Genomic DNA, 10197 nt, shown 5'->3' on the forward strand with positions numbered 1-10197 from the left:
GATTAAATTGAAAGCAAATAAAACTGTTACCACTCCTGTTACCACAGGAGCCCAGAAAAAAATTCAATTAAGCCAGAAGCAAAAATAAATAAGGTAAATAGCCAAACAGTAATTGACCTATTAAACACAGAAAGGAGGACAGATATTGAGGAAAAAGCTATCGGAAATAGGGAAACAACAGATAAGACCCTCAAGGAAAACTAACTACCTCGAGGTAATTAGAGAACTGAAATTTGAAATAGCTGAGCTAAAAAGACAACTAGCAGAACAAGCTAATACTGTAACTGAGCAAGGTAAAAAAATAATAGCTCAACTGAAGAAGGAAGCTGAGGGAAGGGAAAGCAGATTAACAGAAGCAGAAAACAGAACTGGCCAGACAGAGGATGAATTAGAGAAAACTAAGAAGGAGGTAAATGAGCTAAAAAAAAGAGATTGAGAGATACTGAAAACAACAGAGACATATGGGATCTCAAAAGAAGTAACATTTGCATAGTTGGCCTATCAGAGGAAGAAAGAGAGCAAGGGGAAGCAAACATCCTAGAGGAAATAATAGAAGAAAACTTCCCAGACCTAAACAACAGAAAGGACTTTAAGATTCAAGAGGCCCAGAGAGTCCCAGACAGAATCAACCCAGACCTGAAGATGCCGAGACACATTATAGTACAGTGAAATGAAGTAAGGATAAAGAAAGGATCCTAAAGGCTGCAAGAGAAAAACAAAAAGTCACATACAGGGGGGGAAACCTGTAAGACTATCAGCAGACTTCTCCACTCAAACTCTAAAAGCCAGAAGAAAATGGCAAGCTATCTGTTGAGCTGTCAGTGAAAAAGAGTTTCATCCAAGGATAATATATCCTGCTAGACTTTCAGACTAAATGGAGGGATAAAAAACTTCTCAGACAGAAGACTTTAACTAAGTCACAGTTAAAGGATGCAGCTATCACCAAGCCTGCCCTGAAAGAGGTTCTAAAAGACCTCCTATAAACAAGAACATCACCAAAATACTTGCCATATATAAGAATAAATAAAAATTGTTGAATAACGGCACTGCAATATCTTCAATCCATAATATCAATAAATGTCAATGTCTTAAATTCACCCATTAAAAGACAGAGTAAGAGGATAGATCAGAAAATACAACCCAACTATATGACTAAACCATATAGGCAAGATAGTGGTAAATACATCATTTAGAAGTATTTTTGCAATTGATCTTTTTGATTTGCTATAAAAATGAAATTTCAGTATTCATTGTGTAATAGCAATGGGCCCTTGGTTTTCACACTACTTGTTTTCTTTTTTTATTAGACTGTTTAATAGATTTCATCCACAGTAAAGATAGTTACTGATACATGTGTAAAAACTCTCAGTTTTCTGCAAAACAGTCTAACCCCTCTCTTGGGGATATATCCTAAGGAACCAAACGTACCCAGCCAAAAAGATCTGTGTACACCTATGTTCATAGGAGCACAATTTATAATAGCCAAAACCTGGAAGCAACCTAGTTGTAGAACAGATAAGTGTCTCAAGAAAGGCATGGTATATGTACAGAATAGATTACTACTCAGCTATGAAAAGTGATGAATTCACCTCATCTTTCATGGAGCGTGAAGGAATCATATTAAGTGATATACTTCTTTTCTTTCAAAAACCACTATGAACCCTGCTCATCCAGCTCACTCAAGTTGTTCTCTTGTAAAGAAATTACCTTTCCATGGGGGAAACCAAGGCTTGCAGAAATTGAAATCTTGTCTAGACTGGTCATTGTGGAGGGTGGGCTGGAATCCAGGGCTGGTGATAACTCATCCCCTCTCCCTCCATACTCAAGATACAGCAGTTTGATGTACAGACAGTAGTGTAAGCCAGTGGGGAGAAAATCAGAAACTTCAAGTCCTCACAGAACTGTAGGTGTGCATCACAGTGTGCCCAGAGAGAAGCCCTGCTCTTCTGCACAGCAAAGGACTCGGCTCAGCAAACACCAGTTGGTAGGCAGAACACAGAAAAAGACTCTTCAGCCATGTTGTGGTTTCGTGTGACCTCATCAAATCCAACTTCCTGTCTGAGATAACTCAGATTCATTAATCCAGTCGACAGCTACTCACTTACATTTTCCCAGACCTCATGGTAGTTCTGGAGATCCTGATGTGAAAGATGCAGCCCCTGCCCATAGAAGCTTATCTGACAGCAAATCCCAGTGTGGTGGTGATGTTCACGGTGGGTACTATGTTAAGATAGTCATTCTCAGAGACCCAGGCTTCCTCCTGTGCAGCCAAGGTGATGAGTGACACGGGACAATCAATGTGCAGCTACAGCCCAGTCAATAGAGATTCAGTTAGTATCTGTTCTGTTATGTCCAGCACTGTTCAGGATCTCAGGATAGCAGAAAGAAAAACCCTTGCCCTTGTGAAACTGATGTCTCTGTGTATGTACACATGTCACACATGCCAAATGATAAGCAGTATCAAGGGAAAAGTAAGGCCGGTGGGGAATAGGGAATGGGCTGTCCAAGGCTGCAGTGTTCCCTGAGGAAGCACAGTCAACTCTTCCCCTGACATTCATTCGTTTTTTAAAAAATTTTATTTATTTATTCCCTTTTGTTGCCCTTGTTGTTTTATTGTTGTTGTTATTGATGTTGTTGTTGTTAGATAGGACAGAGAGAAATGGAGAGAGGAGGGGAAGACAGAGAGGGGGAGAGAAAAATAGACACCTGCAGACATGCTTCATCACTTGTGAAGTGACTCCCCTGCAGGTGGGGAGCTGGGGGCTCGAACCAGGATCCTTACGCCAGTCCTTGCACTTTGCGCCATGCTGACATTCATTCTTGGGCCAATGAGTGTCTTGCTGACTTGTAACATGTTGCTGATATTATCGTTCACAATAAAATATTCCTTTGATCTTCATCTCCTTTTCGAGTGCAGAAATTAAACCTTTGGAATGTCCTCAGGAGCAGGAGCGATGGAGGCATCTTGTGTTACGCCAACAAGACGACTTTTGGATCTCACCTGAAGATAGGGGGCTTCCAGGAGACCCAGCCAAGTGATTAGAGTGGGAACTTCCTGTCTGACTCCAGGTTTCTTAAGAGATTGAATTAGTGGCCAACAACCAGTATAATAAAGCCTCAGTAGATTGAGAGAACTTCCGGATTGGTGACTACATGGAGATCTGTGGAAAATGACAAGTCTGGATAAGGCAGAGAAGCTCTGAACCCCATATTTGCCTCATGAACCCCTTCTGTCTTTCATTCCCAAGTTACAAATCCATTGGTGAGAAAGCACTGATTTTAAGTCTCAATACCTAGTGGGAGTACGACAGCACTTGAAGAAGCTCCTCAGATAGGTGGAGCAGTGCTGTGATATCTTTCCCTCTCTTTGTCTGAAGTAAAAAAATGTCAAGAAGTCAGCCCAGGAGTGATGGCATGATGTATATATAAGGTCATGGTGCCTCAGTCAATCAATGTAAACCAAAGATCTAGCAAGCAAACTGACTTATCTGTCCTGTGAGATATTCTGACAAATTAATCGAACCTGAGAAAGTGGTCACACCTGGACTCAGGACTGGTTGACTAAGAGGGGGTCGTGAGGATTCTTCCTCTGTAGCCAGAGTTGGTGCTAATGTCCAGCAAATGGGTCCATCAGCGTCCACCAGCCAGTGAATGGTTATATATATGGGGATCCCTGCTCCACCCCCACCCCCCACCACAGGATTTGGTGATCAGGAATCCAACTACTGATGAGATGCTGGTCAAAATGCAGAAGCTGTATTTGTGTTTCTTCTGCTCTTGGGTTTCTGCGCTTTGCTGCTTGAGATAGTTTGTTTCCCCCCTACTCCTTTGGCAATTGGTTAAATATAACCTGTTTCTACCAATTGAAAATGTGAATTATTTCCAAGAATAATATGCCCACACACAGATCACTTCATGAGACACATTGCTGACACATATGTCTGTGTGTAGATACGTGTGTGGTGCCAGGGAATGAGCTCATCTGGCATGTTAGCACTGCTGAGTGGCATCCCAGACCCAATTTTTATCATTCTTTATTGGGGTGGGGGGAGAGGAAGGCGAATAGAATGGCATAGGTGTGGCACATAGCATCGCTCCTTCATCCTCGGAGCTCCCCTGGTGTCATGAATTGTATTCCCATGTGATGCCAGCGTTTGAACCCAGGGCTGTGGGTACGGAAGGTACGCACTTTGCCAAACTTGCAGTCTGCCCTCCCTATATGTTACTGAATATAATGATGTCACAGAATATATCGTTGCTGTGCTTTTAGCTGCCCCTTCTCATCCTAGGTAAAGTGGAATGGGAATCGATTTGGTCCTGTTTGTGGGGGTCAAGAGGTGGCTGTTTCCAGGAAATCTAAAAAGTGGAGTCACGTAAACCAGACAAGTAGGGTTCACCAGTTTGACAGTGAGTATTTAAGCCAGAAAGGAGAACAGATGCTGAAACAGGGATAGTGAATTTGGACGCAGTGAGAGATGCCGTGTGGCCGTGTCCTTGGTGGGGACTGCGTGGGGAGGCTTCTGTGGCCCCAGCTCTAGGCTTTCACTGTACTGCACTTCACTGAAAGGAGAAAGGAGTAGAGCTGAAATCGTCAAACAATAGTCTCATGTCTCTTCCTTCTGTTGAAGAGTCTGACAGCTGTGGTGCTGAGCCCTGAGAAATCTTAAAACAGAGACACTTACCATGAAGATATCAGAGTACCCTCCTGCCTTCATCTAAGTCTCTTTACCAGAGCCCTGCATGGACTGAATAGACCAGCCTGTCCCTGAACTTGATGGCATCAGAGTGGCTCGCTAAGATCATTGCAGGCAGCTGTGTTGGGGGTTTGCACTCAGCACACTTAAGTCAGCATCTTCTTCCATTGTCTCTGTAACTCCATGATAAGCAAGTGACTTTGTAGCAAGGGTTTATTCACTATAAATAAAGCCTCTGTGGTGTGAGATACATACACATCTAAGATCTCAGAAACATCTAGAGCTCTGGGGAAAGTCACAAACCGCTGGCAGTAGATGTTTCAATTCTTTATCCTCAAGCAACAGTGACAACTGTCCACCTCCCCACCTTAACTGTTTGTAACAAACTGAATTTGAAATAAATCTGGATTGGTTGTGGTATGGACTGGGGATGTCATACAATAATACTGATAATTTACTCCTGTCAGACTGCAGAATACTGTTTAGAATTAGCAGTCCAGATGGTAACTGTGGAATTTTATTTTACTTTATTTATTCATTCATTCCCTTTTGTTGCCCTTGTTGTTCCATTGTTGTGGTTATTATTGTTGTTGTTATTGATGTCATTGTTGTTGGATAGGACAGAGAGAAATGGAGAGAGATGGGGAAGACTGGGAGAGAAAGACACCTGGAGACCTGCTTCACTGCCTGTGAAGCGGGAATTTTATTTTCAGCATTCAACAGTGTAGTTGATACATACAGAGGAAGAAAGACTGAAATTGCTTCAATTCTTTCCTCCTCCTCCATGTGTTCTTCTTCTGAGAGATAGAGAGGCAGAGAGAGAGATAGAAAGACAGAGAGAGAGAGAGAGAGAGAGAGAGAGAGAATGAGAGAGGCACTACTCCACTCTGGCTTGAGGTACTGGGGATTGAATCTGGGACTTCAGAGCCTCATACGTGAGTGTCTTTTTTATAACCATCATGCTATTTCCCCAATCTTCAATCCATTTTCTTAAGGTGATTTCCCCTTCTCATTGACTAATTTGAGAATTATATTTTTTCTTACTTTTTTTTTTTATCTCTTTCTTCTCTTTCTTTTTACTAGAACACTTCAAAGCTCTGGCTTATGTTTTTTTGGAAATTGTACCTGGGACTTTCGCATGAAAGTTTTTGTTTGTTTGTTTGTTTTTTGTAGAACCATTATGCTGTCTTCCCCCACCCTTGGGAATTATAAAATAGCCCAAGGATCAATTTCTTCATCCAGAAAAAACAAACCCTCACTCACAACAAAATAACTGAGCAGATGTGTAGAAGTTGGCGGTATTTGCTGTTGAAATAGGAATATCTGCCTGAGCTGCTGCTTTAAGAACCAGGAGGGGCTGATGATGTAAAGAGCTCAGCACAGTGCCAGGCTTGCTGCAAAGGCTCAGTGGATCTTAATGTAAACTGTTCATCTCCTCAATTGACATTTGGATTGTGGATGCAGAAAAGCAGAGCAGAAGCAGGAATCCTGCGGAGGGAGATAACTGTTTTGTCTGATGAATGCTCTGCCTGGGAATTCAGTGCTTCCAACAACAAGCTTTCTGGCTTTGAGTGTTGTTCATAGGACATGGTGAGTCACCAGCAGAACACGCTGGCCAAGAGCGTGGAGTAGACTGTCTACAGGCACCCATCTTTAATTTTTCCAAATTGAAACAATGGATATAAAGTGTTGATGTAAAGAGAGACCCAGTATGCATAAATGCAAGAGTTGATTTGAAGCATAACTTTACCTTTGAGAAGAAAAGAGAAGGGCTCAGTTCTTCTAGCGTTTTCCCTTCTTCCGTAGCCAGTCAACAGCGTCAGGTTGAGCCTGATGTAAAGTTTCGAGACCTCCTTTGAATCTGGAGAGGTGGCAGTCGTTGACTATGTGGGTCATAGTCTGTCTGGAGCCGCAGGGGCAGTTCGGGTCGTCTCTGGCTCCCCAGCGATGGAACATAGCGGCGCACCGGCCATGGCCTGTTCGATAGCGATTGAGGAGGGCCCAATCATAACGTGCTAGGTCAAAGCCGGGTTGAGGCTCGCAGGGGTCTGTGATGAGGTGTTTGTTCTTTACCTCAGCTGACTGCCAGCTCTGTTTCCAAGAGTCTGGAACAGAGAAGTTCAGTGTAGGCATAGGGGACCAGATTGGGTGACGAGACGTCAAGCATTGGACAGGGTGGGCGAAGATATCCGCGTATATAGGCAGGTCCGGTTGAGCGTAGACGTGGGAAATGAACTTAGATGATGCCGCATCCCGATGAATATCTGGCGGGGCGATGTTGCTAAAAACTGGCAGCCATGGAACCGGGGTGGAACGGATGGTTCCAGAAATTATCCTCATGGAGGAATATAATTTGGAATCGACCAAGTGGACATGGGGGCTACGGAACCATCCTGGGGCACAGTATTCTGCAGTGGAATAGCATAATGCCAGAGAGGATGATCGTAGTGTGGAAGCGCTCGCGCCCCATGAGGAGCTGGCCAGTCTTGCAATGATGTGATTCCTCGCGCCCACCTTTGCTGCAGTTTTTATGAGATGTTCGTGAAATGACAGGGTGCGATCTAGAGTAATGCCAAGATAGACTGGCTGGGCTTCGTGCCGGATTCTCGTATCGCCAAGCTGCACATTAAGCTCACGTGAGGCCGAGGCATGGTGTAGATGGAAAACAGATGATACCGTTTTTGCAGTGCTAGGGATTAGTCGCCATTTTTTACAGTAATCAGATATCAGAGACATGTCTTTCGTGAGTGTTTCCTCGAGGATGTCGAACTTGGATGCCTGAGTTGCACAGCAGATGTCATCAGCGTAGATGAACTTCCTTGAAGAAGTTTCTGGGAGGTCATTGATGTAAATATTAAATAGCGTAGGAGCCAGAACAGAGCCCTGGGGGAGGCCACTTGAGACAAGTCTCCATCTGCTAGACTTGTCACCCAGATGCACCCGGAATCTTCTGTTTGGGAGAAGAAACGATATAGTGTTGGCCACCCATGGAGGCAGACATCTTGAGATCTTGACTAGGAGACCACAGTGCCAGACCGTGTCATAGGCTGCTGTGAGATCAACAAAGACAGCACCCGTCTTTAAATTCTTCTGGAATCCATTTTCAATGTAAGTTGAGAGGGCCAGGGCTTGTTGGCAGGTAGATCTTCCTGGGTGGAAACCAGCTTGGGCGGGTGATAGGAATTTCTCTGTAAGAGGAGAAATACGTGACAGAAGGGCTCAGTGGTGGGAGGGAAATAATGCTGTTCTAAATCAGCAGGATTAGCACAGGCCAATGGGGTAAATCCTGGCCAAAGGTCAGTTAAACGGAAATGCAGGAGGCCCAGGTCCAAGGACCTGATGGTCTCCTGGGAACAGTGCTTGAAAATATAGGTCTTACCACAGCCTTGAGTTTTCAAGAGCACTTCCAGCCGGCTCAGTGTTTAATCTCCACCTTGGAAGGTGAGACCAGAGAATCACAGCTGATGAAGGGAATGAGATTCCCAGCCAGGGAGGAAATGAAGGAAGTCCCCACTGTGCCTCCTGGAACACCTCCCACCTTAGAGAGTGGCCTGCCTCTGGCCCAAGCCATTCCTTGTTAAGCTCTGCACAGAATTCTTGTCCTTCCCAGTGGCCCCTTGGTGATTCACTTACCTTGTTTCTCTCTTATCTACACGGCCTTCCACAGCCTACCAGCATCCCCATCCCAGGACCCTCCCAGCTGAGACCCTAGGTTTGTACCTTGATTGGTTTTGTCATGCCCATCATCTCTCCAATGTTCTCCCCTAACATTTTCACTAGAGTAACTGGTTTAGGCCAGTCCATAGGTTTCAGGTGTCTAACACAATGTTTTGACCTCTGTCTACATTACACTAGGAGCAATGCCCAAAGCCCAGTTGCCACCTACCACCATTACACGATTGACCCCCGTTGGCCTTTTTCACTCTCCTTCTTCTCCTTTTCCCCACTGCTGTCATCCTGCTCTCAGATGTTAGAGAGTTCTTGTTTTGTTCGTTCACTTGCTTTCTTTATCATCTGTGTGGAATCACACTGTCTGTCTTCTTTCATCTGACTTATTTCACTCAGCACAATAGCTGTTAGGTTCATCCATATTGTGGAAAATGACAAGAGGGCTGTGTGTGTGTGTGTGTGTGTGTGTGTGTGTGTGTGTGTGTGTGTGTGTGTGTGTGTGAAAATGAAATAGAGACAGAGTGTGACACACTGTCCTACCCCATATAGTCCTGCTTAATTTTGTCTTTGTTACTCTCATGTGGTACCTGGGATTGAACCCAGGACCTGATGCAATAATTCATCTCTTTTTAAAAATGTTTTTTATATTTATTTGACTTCCCTTTTGTTGCCGTTGTATTTTATCATTGTAGTAGTTATTATTGTTGATGATATTGTCCTATTGTCGTTGTTGGATAGGCCAGAGAGAAATGGAGAGAGGAGGGGAGGACAGAGAGGGGGAGAGAAAGATAGACACCTGCAGACCTGCTTCAACGCTTGTGAAGTGAAGCAGCTCCCCATGGGGAGTTGGGGGCTCAAACTGGGATCCTTATGCCGGTCCTTGAGATTTACGCCATGTGCGCTTAACCGGCTGCGCTATCGCCCAACCCCCTATTCATCTTTTTTTTTTTTTTTTAATAGCTGAGTACTATTTAATGATGTCATAGGTGTCCCTTTTCAGCACGCTCTCAATTTTGCTTATGCCCCATTCGGGCAAGTGACTACATCTTCTGAACCCCTTTGTAGCAGGAGAAGGGGCCTCCAGAGCTGATCCATTAGCAGGTACAGACCGTGGGAGGTGCCCGAGAGCAAAAAGCAGTGTTAACACCTGGGCACAGCAACTCCTCCTGAATCCCACAGGTGAAGTGTTTCTTCTACATTACCTATTCATTACCTATTAGAATATTATATATTCTACATATGCTGTCCAAAACATCACGATTGGAGCCTACAAGGTGGCTCAGCGGCTAGAGTGTGTGCTCTCCCATACTTCAGGTCCTGGGTTTGATCACTGGCACTTTATGGGAACACCAAGGACAGCTCAACAGAGCTCCATGAATGGTTGCGAGGTGTCTTGATGAATCTCTTCACTCTTCCTCTCTCTATCTCTCTTCCCCTCTCCCTCTCTTTAAAGAAATAGAAAATAAAAAAACACTGAACTGGAAGGTAACTCCATATAAAGCCTTGGGTTAGTCACCCAAAACTAGGGGGGGAGAGTTGATAATATTATTATTATCATTGCCAACATCAGTTGAATATGGTTTACTTACATTCCAGGCAATGGACTGTTTTTGTGCCCCTGAAATTTCCCATTTAACCCTCATCTTATGAGAGCACGAAGACCATCCCAAGCCCATGTTTTATAAGCAAGGAGTTGGATCCTTAAAGAAATTACGAGCATCCATCAAACACAGTTTAGAAAAAGCCACCTGGCTTTGATTTCTGGTGTGTTTCACCTTGAAACATTTGTTTTAATGAGAGAACATGTGTCTTCTGTGTGTGAAAAAGAAGTAAT

General features: G+C 44.0%; 1 long non-coding RNA gene across 1 annotated transcript; it reads left to right on the plus strand.

Annotated features, from left to right (window-relative positions):
- Window positions 1-1636: 1636 nt before the first annotated feature.
- On the plus strand, window positions 1637-3483 carry LOC132532741 (uncharacterized). The gene is made up of 2 exons (XR_009544640.1): window positions 1637-2213; window positions 2918-3483. It is a non-coding gene; the product is annotated as an uncharacterized LOC132532741 (long non-coding RNA).
- Window positions 3484-10197: the final 6714 nt, after the last annotated feature.

This window comes from Erinaceus europaeus, chromosome 14 (genome assembly GCF_950295315.1).
Source record: "Erinaceus europaeus chromosome 14, mEriEur2.1, whole genome shotgun sequence".
Taxonomy (NCBI): domain Eukaryota; kingdom Metazoa; phylum Chordata; class Mammalia; order Eulipotyphla; family Erinaceidae; genus Erinaceus; species Erinaceus europaeus.